This window comes from Haliaeetus albicilla, chromosome 5 (genome assembly GCF_947461875.1).
Source record: "Haliaeetus albicilla chromosome 5, bHalAlb1.1, whole genome shotgun sequence".
NCBI lineage: Eukaryota > Metazoa > Chordata > Aves > Accipitriformes > Accipitridae > Haliaeetus > Haliaeetus albicilla.
In genome coordinates, this window is record NC_091487.1 from 39,708,175 (window position 1) to 39,723,157 (window position 14,983).

Consider the following 14,983-nt stretch of genomic DNA (forward strand, 5'->3'; position numbering starts at 1 on the left):
TATACAATATTAATAAAACTACTTGTGAAACTGAGCTGTTGTCATTATCTCACTCAATAGTTGTACTGAAAAGTTGCTTGGCTTTTCCCCAGAAGAAGGACAATTGAGAAGGGCTTACAGTGTGCCCCTTGAGCTGTAGCTGTCCCTTGGGAACAGCTCATCTGGTCTCAGTCACCTCTTCTGAGACACTAGATGGTCAGAGATCTGGCTGCAGGGGAAGGGACTGTTTTAATAGCAGTATACAGCTTTGAGAATACCCTCTTCTCAGGGCCTTTTCTTGTCTTGTGAACAAAAGCTAGTTGTCCCAGTCTCATGATTACATGTGAGGAGCAGGCTGTTGCTTCTGGTAAAGTTAATGTGATCTGATCTGTTCCTTTTTTCCATCTGAAAGGCTGCTGGGAAAGAAGGGGTTTGTGTGGGGAAGGCCCTGTACATTGTTTCTACTGGTGGCAGAAACAATTACTTTTGGGATGAAGTTTGATTTCCTTACACCCCCCAACCCCCGCTTAGTTTTAGACAATACTACCTAACAATTAAAAAAAAAAATATATGGGAAGTGAATCAAGCAGGATAATTACAACATTGACAGTAGGTAAGTATTTTATACTTGTGTCTGTACTTTCATGAACTGGAAAGGGCCAGAGCCCTAATCTGACATTTTAGGCAAAATAAGGAATCATCTACATAGTTAATGTGGTGCAGCATAGTTGCATGATAATTGTGCTGCTCTGCATTGAGTGCACTCCACTCGTTTATAGGTACTAATGAGATTGTATTTTGATGTGACATTACTGTAATATCAGTGCCTCGTATTCATTCATTAGTTTACCTCATTGACTTTGTGAAATAAGGAAATGCAGATGCCCTTGAGCAAGTTGTTTTAACATGCACATGAGAAATCTGTAATAGTGTTCAGAGAAGAAGCTGCCTTGGGCTTTAGATTTCATCTTACTATGGATGAATTTATTCAAAACTGTAAAGCTGTGCTGGAGACTCTTGAGCCAGCTCTCAGGAATCTCGTGGCTATGTCCATGCTTGTCTGCAGCCCGCTTTCTGCTCTTCAGAGTGGCTCTGCATGGCTCAAACCCTTACTGTTTACTGGGAACCGTTCTTAACCTTATGGAATCTTCTGTACATCAATGTCTGTTAGTAAACTTGGAACAAAACCATGACAGTTATGGGTTAGTGCTCAAACCTGCGCCCTGGCCTTGTTTTAATTCTTATAGCTTTAGCTCACAGTGCCTACATGGCATGATGCAACGCTGTGCTGAGTTTGTAGCTTGCATCTGAATAGCATTTAGTAGCAATAGCATAGCGTTGCATATCAGCTAACTAGTTTTCCTCTTCAGTGGGGCTTGCAGAGCTCGTGGACAGCGTTGTGCTAATGTGGCTGTCGGGTTTCTGGTTCTGGTGTTAGTCCAGCAGGTTTAGCTCAAAGGTCAGAAGATCAAAGGGGCCAGCTTAATAGCTGGCATGCTACAAATTAAAGTAATACTGGAATAAATTGCTCTTTGGATTTTAATTGCCTGCTAGACATCCCTATCTTAGTGAACTCTTACGCATCTTGACCTGTAGCAATAGAGAATGAGATGGTCTATAAAATTGCAAAAAGAATAAAACAGACTGCACGCAGAACGAGTAAATGAAATGTGCAGAAATTGTCAAATCTGAGGCCATTAAAATATATTTTAAAGTGTTCCTTTAAATCTGGATTAATATCTGGTGGGGGCTTTCAAGTTGTGTTCAGGAAGAATTGTGTTCAAAAGTTACATGTGAAGTACTGCCTCTCTGTACCTCAGAGAATGTCTATGCTGACACCGTGCCGTGTGAGAGGAGGCCAGTGTGCCTCACATCGTCACTCTTGCAGTTTTTCCATTTGAGTTTTTGTCTAGTTCTAGCAAACGTATGGACAGTGTTCTTTAGCTCAGAGCTAGCTCAAGTATCTGTGCTGCATGGCAGTCACAGCTGAGGTTGCAGTTGCTGTATCCTAGTTTTCTGCTAACAGGTTTGAGGCAAGGTTGCCCTCAAAGTTTTTGGTTTCCTATGGAAACCAACTTGTGTGGTTATGCTCTGTGTGTGCCTGCTTGTTTGCTTTTCTTCTAACACTTCTTCCTTCTCCCCAACCTCCTAAATATTTTGAATTTGATGGCTTTTGTTCTAGCCCCTTACGCACACCTAGAGTCCAACAGGCTTTGTAAAAGCAGACTACTGGGTGGGTGAGATTGAGTTCCAGCGGTGGCAAGAGCTGCAGCATGCACAAGGATGTTGTTAGTCACCAGAGAAACTGTGTGATTAACACAGTTGCACGGCAGAAACTTCAGCTGAGTGTATGTATTCTTATATATCAAATCTGGTCAATTATGAGGGAGAGATTTGAAGGTACCAGGCTTTGTTAGTTCATGTAACTACTTGTTCGGTATAGGTTTCTGTCAAGCCTTCCAAAATAAGTGCAGAAGGGAAAATGTGATGGGAGCCTGTAGTGATATCTGTATTTAGGTTGCTTAATAGTTTCTGCCATTAAGTGTCCTGTGAGCTCTCTTGGTTTTTCGCCACTTCTCTCCAGAGTTGTTAACACTACCATTGTGTGAGCAGCTTTTGTGGTTTTTTTGGTAGAGGAAATCAATTAGTATCAGGGAGATGTCTTTTTCTTTTTTCTTCCTTCCCCCCAAAGTATAACAGTGTTACTGTTGAAAAATAGAATATTGGTTACCAGGAGCTTTCTCATACTAGCTTTTCTCAGGAGGAATCTTGTCTACATGCTACTGAGATGTATGAATGTTTTAGGGTCGGGCTCATCCTGCAAACTTCTATGAACATGTGGGATCCATCAGAGGAGCCCAAACACAAATGGGATCCTGCCCTTTCACTGTCCTACCAGTTCACTATCACCAGATGCTCCTGGCTTCCTCTCGGCTGCCTGGTGCTTCCTGGTAAGTGTGTTTATAAGGCTTTGTTGAAAGGAGGTGATGTGATGAGTGTGAAAGATTGTTTTTTTCTTGCTTTTGCTTGTCTGACCAGTTAAAACTTGAGCATTTTCCTTGTTCAAATTCTTCCTGTTCTGTTTGAGAAGCTAAGCAGGTTCCTTTGGTACCTAGTCAAGGGACGTAGAGGCTAATTGTCCTCACCGGATATGTGGTAGGGGAGACCATCCAAAGAGGACATCCTGACTTTGAGAAAAGGTTGTATCTTCTGCGCTTGTAATGCTTTTGAGTGTTGGACAATAAGGCTGCAGGTAAAGCAGGATTTGTAATGATTTATTTTTAAACTTGGGATTGATTACAAGCTAGGTTTGCAATGTGAGATCTGTCCCTTTTTCGAGAGGCAAAACAAAGTGTATATATCCGAGAGGTGAAAGTCTTTGAATAAGTTGCATATTGACTTTGGTTGTCTGTGACAGTGGCACCATGTGAAGCAGTAATTGGGCCAGACTCCTCTTTCTGCTTCTTGATCTCAGCAACTGCCGTATGATGTGCATTCTGGGCTCAGTAAGCTCTCGCCTTCTCCTCATCGCTCCTGAGAGTGGAGATCTTTGATATCTCTTCCCTTCAAGAGTTGAGGAGGATACTGGTTTCTTCACCTGCACTGACTATTTGCAAGGCCTAATACTAGACCATAATGATTCACGAATCCTCTAGGGTAATAACTTTTTTGTTTTGTTTTTTTTCTGCCTTGATAACACAGTTTTGCAGTTTAGGTGACAGTAGTCTGTCAAAGTCTAAACCTTTTTCAGCCATTTGGTATCAATCAGCACTGGGGCGTTGGGCTGTAGAGCGGCTGTAACACACAGTGCTTTTAACTTTCCTCTTGGTAAAAGAGGAGAGAAAAATAGCACAGACAGCTATGTTAGTTGGTGGGAAGAGTATGTAATAATATATCCAAACTTATCTTAAGGTTATGAAGTTAGAACACTGGCTCAAGAACGCTGCAAGCAGGGCTTTAGGACTCCCATTACTGGGTCAAAAGTATAGTTGTCATACGTAAAGTATCAATCTCATAAATTATTCTGTTTGCTTTAATTAAAGCAAAAAAACCCCAAATGTAGCAGGTAGCAGCATGACTTATTTGCATTAAGCATTATTTTAGACCACTATGATTTTATACTGGATTAGATATTATGCACTTTCCTGCCACTGATACCAATTTGGTATCATGTTCTGGCACACTGGATAAAATTTGATCACATGCCTAAGTCTCCTTTGGCTCAAACTTACCACGGTTGGTGATGTGGTAGTGCAGAGATCTGCTGTTAGTGGTCGTGAAACCAGCATTTCATCTTCTTTAACTTCCTGACAACTTCTTCTCTACAAATGTTTGAGGAAGTTTACTTTTCAATTTTATTTGTAACTAGCAAATAACTTAAAATAGTATTTGTTTCTATTCAGTGTTTGAATGATTAAACGAGGGATGATCTTTGTATATGTTGTACAACCACTATTGTCTAAAGGTATGGAAGGATGCTTTCAGATGTGGTAAACACTGATCTTTGTTACATTTATCTTCATTTTGTTCACCATCTATTTTTAATGTTATGCTAAAAACAAAGCCTATTTCTAATTCTGTAAAAGGGAAAAAAATAATTCAGTCCTAGTGGAGCGAATTCTTTCTTGAATTCTCTTTAATATTTTTGATAGATACAAACCCACAAATCTTTTGTCTGGAGAATGTTTAAAAAAAAAGACAAGGGGCCATTAGAGGAAAAGATTTTAATGGGATCATAAATGTTCTATTTGGATCTGTCTTATTAGGCTTGGCTTGGAAATTGAATCTCCTTCTGAAGGCATTCACATATTCAAAGTTCTCAGTTATTGACCTGATTCTACTCTGAGCTGCTATTTACGTTTCAAGGCATGAATTGGTCTCACCTTTTGAAGTCTTTTGACCTTTCTTTGGAAAAGGGGAAAACATACTCTTTATGGATGTGACTGAGTATTTTTTTTAAAACTCAAAAAAATTTATGTAGGGTCTGGGAGCAGTTTTCTACAGAGTAGGAGATGCTGAGGTTCATAAGTAGTGTTGGGGTGCTACAGGACATGTCTGAATCTACACTGTCAAAGAGTGCAGGGTGAGGAGATTCAACTGTTATTATAATAGTGGGAAACTTTTGACAAAATGTTTGATAAGGACATGGTGTAAGATGAATTTTCTTTTTATTTTGATCTGTGGCAGGTTTTAAAAATTTCCAACTATTTTTGTATGCATTCCATTAAAATTTTTACTCCCCCCCCCGCTGCCGCCAGCGGTTTTTATCAGCAATGTTTAGAAAGACTGAGAGAGATTTCTGTTTCTTTTAGTGTTTTTTTTCATGTGCAATGAAACAGGAGTGTCTTCTGTTTACATCTTCTACAAGCTGAGGAGTCTTTCCCTGGCTTGATTATTGCATGTTTATGGTATGATCATGTCTAGAAGCATCTAGCAAAATACACGAAATACTATGCAAGTATAGCTCAGTTTCTGCAGATGGATGTGTGTATACAGACCTTCCTGTTTTCATGGAGGCTAACCTTCACTGACTCTGCAGCTGCAGTTACCTTAATGATTCTGTGTTCTTAGTTGGCAGGGAGCTACGGAGATCGTCTAGTCCAACCCCGCTGCTCAAAGCAGGGTCAGCTAGAGCAGGTTCCTCAGGACATTGTCCGGTTCAGTTTTGAACATCTCTGAGGATGGAAACTCCATAGTCTCTCTGTGTGACCTGTTTCAGTGTTCAGTCGTCTTTACAGTAATTTTTTTTTAATGTTTGTTGGATGTTTTGGATGTGTAACGTTGCGGTTTTAAGTACTTCTGAACAGTGCATCAGCACAATGCCTGTCAGATGTTGAGGGAAAAGATTCTCCAGGATACTATTCAAAAATTGTGTTTCATTGTTTTATTTCTATTCTCTTTCTGTTTGTGAGCTACATAGCAACTGCAAGATAGAGCTACTTATTGGATCTCTCCATTAGATAAGGAACAGAATGACAAATTCAGTTTTTGATCTGCTAGTCGGATACAACTCTTAGCTAATGTGTTACGCTTTCTGAAAAGCTTTTAAAGAACATCATCCATATCGTTGGTGTTTTGCTGGCCTGTAGAAGCAGGTGACATAGTCCTTCTGCAGGTATGCACAGAAATGTCCAGTCTTTCTTTGGAAGGTTGACACACACATGATTTAGATCTGCAGCTTGCATTTAAAGAGTTACTTTTGATGCATACATGTGAGTCAGAGTCTGCTAGAGGTCTTTTTCTCTTTTCTGGAAAGAACAGCGTCTTTTTTCTTAGGAAAATGGGGGGAAAAATGCATAGAAGACAGTTCACTGCTTCATCTCTGTACCTCCAGAAAAGCTTGGTACTATAGTCTGAATTGTACTTCTTCAGGGAAACTGGTATTTTGTGCACCTTGCTGTTTGTTCTTCTATTTACCACACTTCTAATGGTAGCTAAAGCACAGCTCAGATTTACAGCAAAATTTACTACTTATTTTTAGGTGATGACTGTTTTGTATCAAATATGATGCTGCACAGGTGGTTTTGGAAACCTCACTCATTCCACATAAAGCCACTATTTTGTAGATATCACTCTCTGTTGCACTGTAGTGATTCAATAACTAATCAGAGAGCAGCATCGAAAATTGGGGTGAAAATTTTGATGGGTAGTCTCCAGAGTTGTAGACTGATTTAGCCTGAGAGGGACCTCGAACTCATCTGGTCCAACCTGCCCCACTGAAAGTATGGCTAGCGTAAATTGAAGGTGTGCAATGATAGCGAGTTTAGCTTAGTCTTTGCTATAATCTCCCTTTTGGTAGATGTAGAAAGCAAGATGATCCCCCAGGTGTTTTCCAGAGTAACAAACCCAGCTGGCTCAGCTGGTCCTTGTTCCTTATGTACTTTGGCCCCCTAACTGCTTGATGGTCTCTCTGCTGAGCTTGCTTCAGTCCATCTTTCTTATACTGGGCAGTCTACGACTGGACACACTCCTTCAGCTGAGATCTCACTACTGCTGAGTAAAAGTGTCACTTGCTAGGTTTAGACAGAGCACTGACAAGCACTGCAAGGCAAATATTGTTAACTTAATCTTACCCGCAGCTTGAGGTGGTGCATTTTCAGAAATGTCTATTTTTATTCCTAGACACATGAAGGACCTTTGATTGAGTCATTTTTTACCATATCACTGTTTCCAGAAAGGGTTATTTACATTGTCTAGCTTGAAGTAGACTTTCTAATTCATAGCCAAACTTGTTTCACACAGCTGCAGCTTTAATCAATGTATTTCTCTGCTCTTTGAAGTTTCTTTCCGTCTAAATTGAGCTGGGTAGTCACACGACATTTTAGTTATCCTACTGATGTATTTTGCCTTGTGTGGCATGTTATATTGGTTTATATCATATTTCTTCAAGCCAGCCATCAAACAAACCGTTGTGGTTGTCTGAGTGGAAAAAGTAGTTTTCTGCCCGCTTTATTCTTAGTGTCAGCTTTCAATTTATAAATTACTGTTTGTTTGATCTGCATGGAGGGATGCGCTTTGCACCGTATTTTAATGTGTCATAGTTAAAATCAGTAAGTCATGCCTGAATAAATGCCTATGGGAGAAATGTGAAAGCGGGCATTCTTAGAAACAGTGAGTAGGGGAATGAAATGGTGATGGGGAGCAGAGAAGAGACAGTGAATGTATTTTTGTCCAGCGTGGATCAATCTTCCATGTGAACCAGTGGAAAGAGACACTGCCCTTGCTACTTGTATCTTTTGTCATATTGCTTGTGACATCTAGCGGGCTGCACGGTGCTGCCAGAGCAGGAGCTAGCTGCGGTAGAAGCTGTCTTGGTGTGGAGTCCAGGTCATCCCGAATTCAGACCCTTGGCTTCGGTTCAGGTCTCTCCTACGGTAACATTTTCTTTCAGTCATACGACTCTGATTTTTGCCAAAGACTAACTTCAGCTAAAACTTGCTGGAACCTCCACAACATTGTTTTTTTGGCAACTGCAGCACTTGTGCCATGGGCTGTCTCCAGGTTGGATCGCTAGCTTTGTTTATAAGATACCATGTAGTGTTTCAGGACATAAGGACAAATTACCTTGCAGCCTGTGCTTGTCACAGCTGTCTTGCCTTTCACCTCATGGGAAAAGATTTATCAGGCATAATTATGTCTAATTGAGCCACTCTTGCTGTCTTGCCAATGTTACTTTTTTCTTTTAATTTGATCAGTGGACACAGATGAGATAAAAATGTAAACAGTGTGTATTTGAATGGCTTCGTGCTTCTTAGATTATTTATGTGATTCTTTTCATCTGCCATGGAATTATGTGGGTTGTCACGTGGAGTTTCAGGTAACTCCAGTTTTCTACCTCTTAAAGGTTTATTTTTTTTTTAATCACCTGTACAGGACAAACTTAGTTTTGTAATGTAACTGCAACTTGCTTTCTGTAGTCACAGGCCTGGGCTTTCTAAACTATGATTTGTTCTTTTAAAACAACTTGTAAAAGTGCGTGCTCTCCATGAGAGACTTGTCTGTGTTAAAACTGCAGTGAAAGCCTTGTCTGGGCCTTTTTTTTTTTTTTAACTGTCAGAGTAGTGCATGTCTGCTTTTTCCTTCCCTTAGTTTGCTTTCATAACAGCTTCAGGTGAACATTGACTTCGCCCTGCCCCCCCTTTGCTCTTTTCATGTCACCCGAAGAAAAAGAACATCCACAGTATTTATGGTTACAAACTTTTTTTAAAGTTTGAAACTATTACATGCATTTCTTACAGAAACTTCACTGTTCAGGAGCTTCTAAAATAACACTGGAAGTAAAAAGGCTTATCAGCCAAGATATTAGTATAGCTAGTGGTGGTACTTTCTGCTTTTTTTAGTGGATTTCATTTTTGTTGCTCAGATTCCTAACCTTACTGTTAGAATAATATTTATAGTAGATGTGGGTCAACTAAAACTCACTAAACTTGTGGCAACCTACTTTTTGGTTTCTACATGTAATTCATGAACATTTTGGGAGAAAGCAAAGCTGCATTTTAGGGTGGGGAGTCTCTGCCTTAGTTTATATGAAATAGGGGTGGCTTTTATATGGGAAGCTGTACAGACATTACTGTTTCTGGGTGAAGGTCTGTCTGGTGTCCTGGATGTCTTGAAATACAAATGGTATGTGCATTTTGAAGACTGAGGGATTGGGAGATGAAAATAAAAGGAGGGGAAATAAAACTGTTGTTACTTCAGACTTGAGTTTCCTTTACGTGTGAATTGTTCTGTCTGTGGAATTGCTTGTAGGATGGATAAGCTGAAGAAAATTGCAGTATGGTAAACTTGAATTAATTGTTCTTTCTTTGCCACTAAGTGCATTATTAAGCTTTTTTCCTGTTAAAACCTGAATATTCTTGGTGGCAAAATATTAGAATAGCTAGAAATATTTGACTTGTAGCCTAAGTCAATCTTTAGTTGGAGAGGGAGGTTTGCATATGTGTGGGAATTATTCTAAAACTTCTTTCTGTCATCATTTTCTTCTAGGACAGTGGTCTACATCAGATAAACATTTAGTATATCTCTTGATTGTAATATGTGAATTATTAATTTGGCTCATTTTTGCTTTTGCTAAGAAGGTTGAATCTGAAGATCTTGCTGGCTGTATTTGCATTTTAGTATATACCAAATGCAGGTTTAGTTATGGAAACTAAACCTGCTTTAAAGCAACTGTAGCCAAGGTGCTTGCAGTCCTGTTTCTCTTTAGTCCCTAGCTTCCCAACTAGTGAATTCAAAGAAGTAATCTAATAAATGTAAATATGTTTTAGTTTTTGATTTCTACATCCTCAGAAAAAAAAAGCCTCAAAAAACCTGAAACACCACCCTCCCTCCCAAAAAGCTGAGAGGAAAAAAGAGAAATTCCTGGTAAAATGCCTTCTCTATCTTGGCAATCATTCGGAGTGGTGGTGCTGCCCTTCCTGTGCCCACATGCTTGTAGAAGGTTCAACATGTCTCACTGACAGCATGTGCAATGCTCTTATCAGGGAGTGCCTGGAAAACAGAGGTTCCCAGGCTGTGATATGCCTTTTGCAAAAAGTAATGCATCAGCCTGGATTATTGAACTGAATGCTTTGCCTGTACATCATGCATAAAACTGTTAAGGGATGCCTGTGTTTAGTCTCTTCCACTTGATCATAAATTTGTATTCTTAGTTGGTTGTGACTTCATCAGACTGATCTAAAATTGCTTGAGCAAATAGGAGAATTGGTTTAGTGCTGAGGAGCAGAAGGCACTAGTGGGGCTCTAGTATTTTTTTTGCAAAGGCAACATAAGGTTCTGTAGGCAGGTAGTCGGCATTGCTGATGCTTTTTTTTTTTTAAGCTGATGCTTTTTAAAAGTTCTGTAAGAATTGCTTCAATTAATGAGTTTCATCTTTTTTTGACAATTCTTTCTTTCCATTTTCACTGATGGGAGAATACATGATACAGAATACTAGCTTGATTAGTCTTTGTTTTCATTTGTTTTAGTAGATAAAATGGAGACTGTTCTTAAAAGCTAAATTCCACTTTGCATAATTGCATCCACACTAAGTGAGTAGATCAAACAGTAATTAACTGAACCATAGGCTAATGACCACTGGAAGAGAAGAGAAATTAATGGGCAGGAGGGGTGTGCTGCTGTTGAACTCTAGACCTGTACCAGGTTGTCTTTTGGTTGAGAGCCTTTACTTAGAAAAAATGCTGCTGATTTGGCATACTATTTTATAGTGTGACTGCTGGTCACTGCGTCTCCTGAAGGGTAAGCCTTAACTCCAGCCTGCAAAAAGGAGAAGTAAAAACTGATATCAGAACATGTGTTCCAGGTATAATCACATTTCCATATTTTTAAATTGAGGCTAATAACAAACACTATTAATGGTTGCAATTTTCATACTTTATTGTGATAACGGCTTTCAGTTAAGTTGTATGTAAGAAGCTTCTGGCTGTATACATTTGTTGGGACATAAACATTTCATTTTTAAAATTTACTGATTCACAGCTCGTGTAAAGAGGGAAACAGAGTTAAACCTGAAGTAGCTGTGTCCATCTAAGGCTATTGCTGTACCACTGCTGAGAGACTTCGGTAAAGGTCACCTTAAGTATCAGAGGAGGGTTAATTAGGAAAAACAACAAACCACCAAGCACAAAACCACTGGTTATTTCTGCTAATAAACATATGGATCTGGCAAGTTCTCCTGCCATCTTAAGGTATCCGTTCCTTCAGCAGAACCAAGTGGTTCAGAGCGGTGTTATTCCTGTGCTTAAGTTGCTGTTATTACTGTGGGATGTGAATGGCTGATGTTTTCGTCAGGCAAGTGTTCAAACTGATGGTTCAGCTAAAGGATGATCTTGCCAAAAGGGCTTTTTGTGTTTTGAACAAATTGCACAAATTGATTCCTTTTGTATACCTAAAGGAATACTGAAGCATATGGTGCATCCATAATTGAACTTGCCATGTAGTCTTACTCAGTTTATCAGTTTGCTCTGTGAATTGCTTATATGGTTACAACTGTGACTAAAATTTTTCTTGGTAGGTTTTTTTTTTTTTAATAAAAGAAGAGAACAAGTTTAGAACACTTACTTTGGAGGAAAAGGATTTTTTTGGGGGGTGGGGTGGGGGATGGTATCATGATGCTGTCGCCATAAAATGAAATCTCCAACTTTTGGTATATTTTAGGTGAAACCCATTCTTTGGACTTGACCAGATATTAACTCTGACAGGAATGAAAATCTGAAGATTTTTGTGAACTTACAGCTACCTAATGGAATTGATGAGCAGGGTAAGAATTCACTTATCTTGCATAAACCTTACTTTTGTGGGTATTTGGCTACTGCAGTACAGAATGTGCCACTTCCTGCTACATAAGTGGGAAGAACAAAGGAAATTATGAAGGGTAAAGACAGCAGTCAAGTTCAGTCTTTCTCTGTTCCAGTATAAGGCAAAATATCATCATTCTGAGTACTTAAACCTGGAAAGTGGTAGTGGCAGACATGAAGTGCTTTCTACAGTACAGATCTATGGTGGCAGAGCACTAAGTTTGTTGAGGGAAAGGAGGTGAATTTTTGGGGGTCTGTTTATTTTGAAATATAAGAATGAAGTGCCCTGTTGGCTATGAAACCAGGGGGAAGCAGGGCATTTTTTGAACTGTTTTTAGTATATAGAGGTAATGACTATTACTGAAGAATAACTTCAGGGAGTTGCTTTGGGTTTGAAATATCCTCAAATGCATTTCATTTGAATTTGAAAAGATATTTTTTTTTTCTTGTTGGATATTAAAGTTTTGCCTGATAATTTTTTGGCATTCAGTAGAAAGCTTACATTGTGAAGAAGCTTGAACAGAAGTGGACTGAGAATGAAACCTCCCATTTCTTTTGACGATCTATTCCACAGTGTATAGTTAAACAATATCTGGATTTCTCTGTGTTATACCACTTGACTTCTGTAGCTTCATAGCTATAGGCGATTCATTGTAACAGTTTCTGACCTTTTGTTCTTGTGGGCTCTGTGTTGTTAATGGACTCAAAAGTAAAATGACTTTTTAAAAAATTACATTGTAGGAATTTAGAAGGGTCTTGATGGACAGGAAGGATCATCCTGTGGCAAAATTGACTTAGTACAGTCACTTTACACTTGGAAGCTCTTTTATTTCTACCAAATAAAATGTAATTCCTGCAATGCAATGCTAACATGGATTTGGCTTAATTTTTCTTTTTAAATATGACGAGTTTCTCTGCTTGATGTGGTGGAGCAAGGGAAAGTAATTTGCCTGGGTGCAGGTGGATTTTTTTCATGTTTCCTAAAACAAGGACAACTGAGGGCAGAGTAAAGGTGGTTTTAACATACACTGTGGTGTTACAGGTAAGCTAACCATAGTTTAGGTCTTCTTTGCTCCTTGCGGATTAGAAAATTATTGAAAACGTTAATAACTTTTTTCCTTAGTGCCTTATTTTGAAGAGTACTTAGGCTCTTCAGTGTAATGAGTTCAGTTTTCTTCCCTAAAATGGTTTATACTTTGTCTTTAATTGCAGTTTGAGCTGTTTTTTGGTAGAAGGGTAGTTTGTGAATTTTCAAAATTTCTTAGGTAATTGCTACCTAAGCTGAACTATGCAGAGATATCCCTTGTTAATCTGTTGTGTGCCAAACGGCCCTCTTTTCTGAATGTTAGTGAGCCAATCTTACGTGCCCAAAGGAGCAATGCCTGGTTAATATAGTTTGGTTGTGTGGTGTGGGTTGGTTTTTTTTTTTGTTTTGTTTTTTTTTTTTTTTTTAATTTGAAAGTTCTAAGCTCATATAAACACCTAAGGCTCAAATGTGCTTAAGTGCAGGTTTTGGCGGCCTGGATTTCACTCGATCTCCTTTGCAGTTTTGATATTGAGAGATGTGTCTCCCAAATCTGTTTGACAGCCTAGAAAAGGGACTCACAACTTAACATAGTATACTTAATGACGAACTAGAGTACCTTATGTGTCAGATCTACACCTGAAAGTACATTATGACTGGCCTCTTTTATTGCTAGATTTTGCTTCTGGGCCTTCCTCCCAGGTACATCACTGTTGCACAAGTCATTGAGTCATTTTGCTGTCTGTCCTCCTCCACCTCGTACATGCTTGCACAATTGAGAAGGCAGTGGAAAGGCAAGAAGCTGCACCAAAAGATTTGCTCATCAAACCACATCCTAAAAAGAGTGTGGAAACTTTAGGTGTTTCTGGGTCTTTACATGTTTCCTTCTCTGAAGACCAGCAAAGCTAGTATATTTTTAAAGAGCAGTGAATCAAACTGGAAAAGGAAATTGCTTATCTGAAAATCTGAAAGCTGGTGTAACTTTTATTTGTAAAACAGAAAGAACATAGGTTGAAACAAATGCAACTTTGTGAGTGTAGTGCAGCTGCTATCTCATTCTGAGAGAATTCACAGCCACAACAATTCTTCTGTAATTCTTTTGTTTTTATATCTTTCTGCAGTGAGGATGTTAACTGAGGCTGCTGTCTGTCATTTTGGGCACTAGAAACTGGGATGAGACAGTGTCTCTTTCTTTGCACAATGTGCAGCTGTTGGATGAGAAGAATCTAGTTATGTTTTAAGCTGTACTTGAAATCTGTAGGTGGCAGATTCCTTCTTCCCCCCCGCCCCCCTTGGGACTGTTACTCCTTTCATTTCTGAGTGCAGTTTGGGGAGGGGGGAGTAACCCACCTAACCAGTATCAGTGATCTGAGGTATTTATGAATTTTCTCTGTGTTCCTGTAATGAAAATTACTGTTCTGCTTTTTTTCTTTCCTCTCTCAAATCTATATTACAATGACATGGGTAGCACTGCCAGCTATGTGCATGGCAGATTGCTTCTGTGAATGCATTCCAACAGGTGTGTTGTTTTTGTTTTCCTGGCGTTTATTTTGCAATTTACTATGAACGTAATACTTTACATCTGTATTTCAGTCTAGTTCGAACAAGTTTAGCTCAAGTAGTGGTTGAGCTGTGGTTTTGATGGAATGATTGTTTGGCAAGCTTCGTCTGTAAACACTTTGGTGCTTTCAGCACATCATATTTTGGGGCAGCCATAAAGCAATTGCATAATCTTAAATTATGTGCTTTACAAATAAGAGATGTTTATAAGGATTGAATGCAAGCCTTGAGCAGTTCAAAATTTGGTGCGTGAAAAAGGATCTAACTTCTTGTCAGTATCCGAGGCTTTATTTTAAAAACTTCCTTTTTTTTTCATTACATGCATAGTTCAACCTAATATGAATCTTCTGATGATACAGGAATGTGTGGGCCTTGTGTCAGGTTTTATGAGTGCTGCTTAATGAAGCATGTTGTTCAACTTTGGTTGCTAGTCTGTAGTTCCAGGTGACTCATTTGTGACCCTTGTGACATTCTACCCTGCCCCAAATGGTGGCTAGAGAGCTTTGATTTATTAAGAGAAAGTTCTGGTAGCATTCAGGAAGTGCTGAATGTCATATGTACTGAAAAATGAGAGAACAACACTTCTTTTGATAATCTGAGAGTGACTTAGATGCTTATTAATCAA

General features: G+C 39.1%; 1 protein-coding gene across 15 annotated transcripts in view; it reads left to right on the forward strand.

Moving 5' to 3' along the window:
• The window catches only part of SIPA1L1 (signal induced proliferation associated 1 like 1), a 233,218-nt gene that overhangs the window by 11,145 nt on the left and 207,090 nt on the right, over positions 1–14,983 (forward strand). For 13 of the 15 annotated variants that reach the window (XM_069784285.1, XM_069784270.1, XM_069784276.1 and 10 more), the window contains exon 2: positions 11,635–11,737. The exons of the other annotated variants lie outside the window; for them this stretch is intronic. The gene's annotated coding sequence lies outside the window, so the exon portion shown is untranslated. The remainder of the gene's footprint in view (positions 1–11,634; positions 11,738–14,983) is intronic. 15 annotated transcript variants of the gene reach the window in all.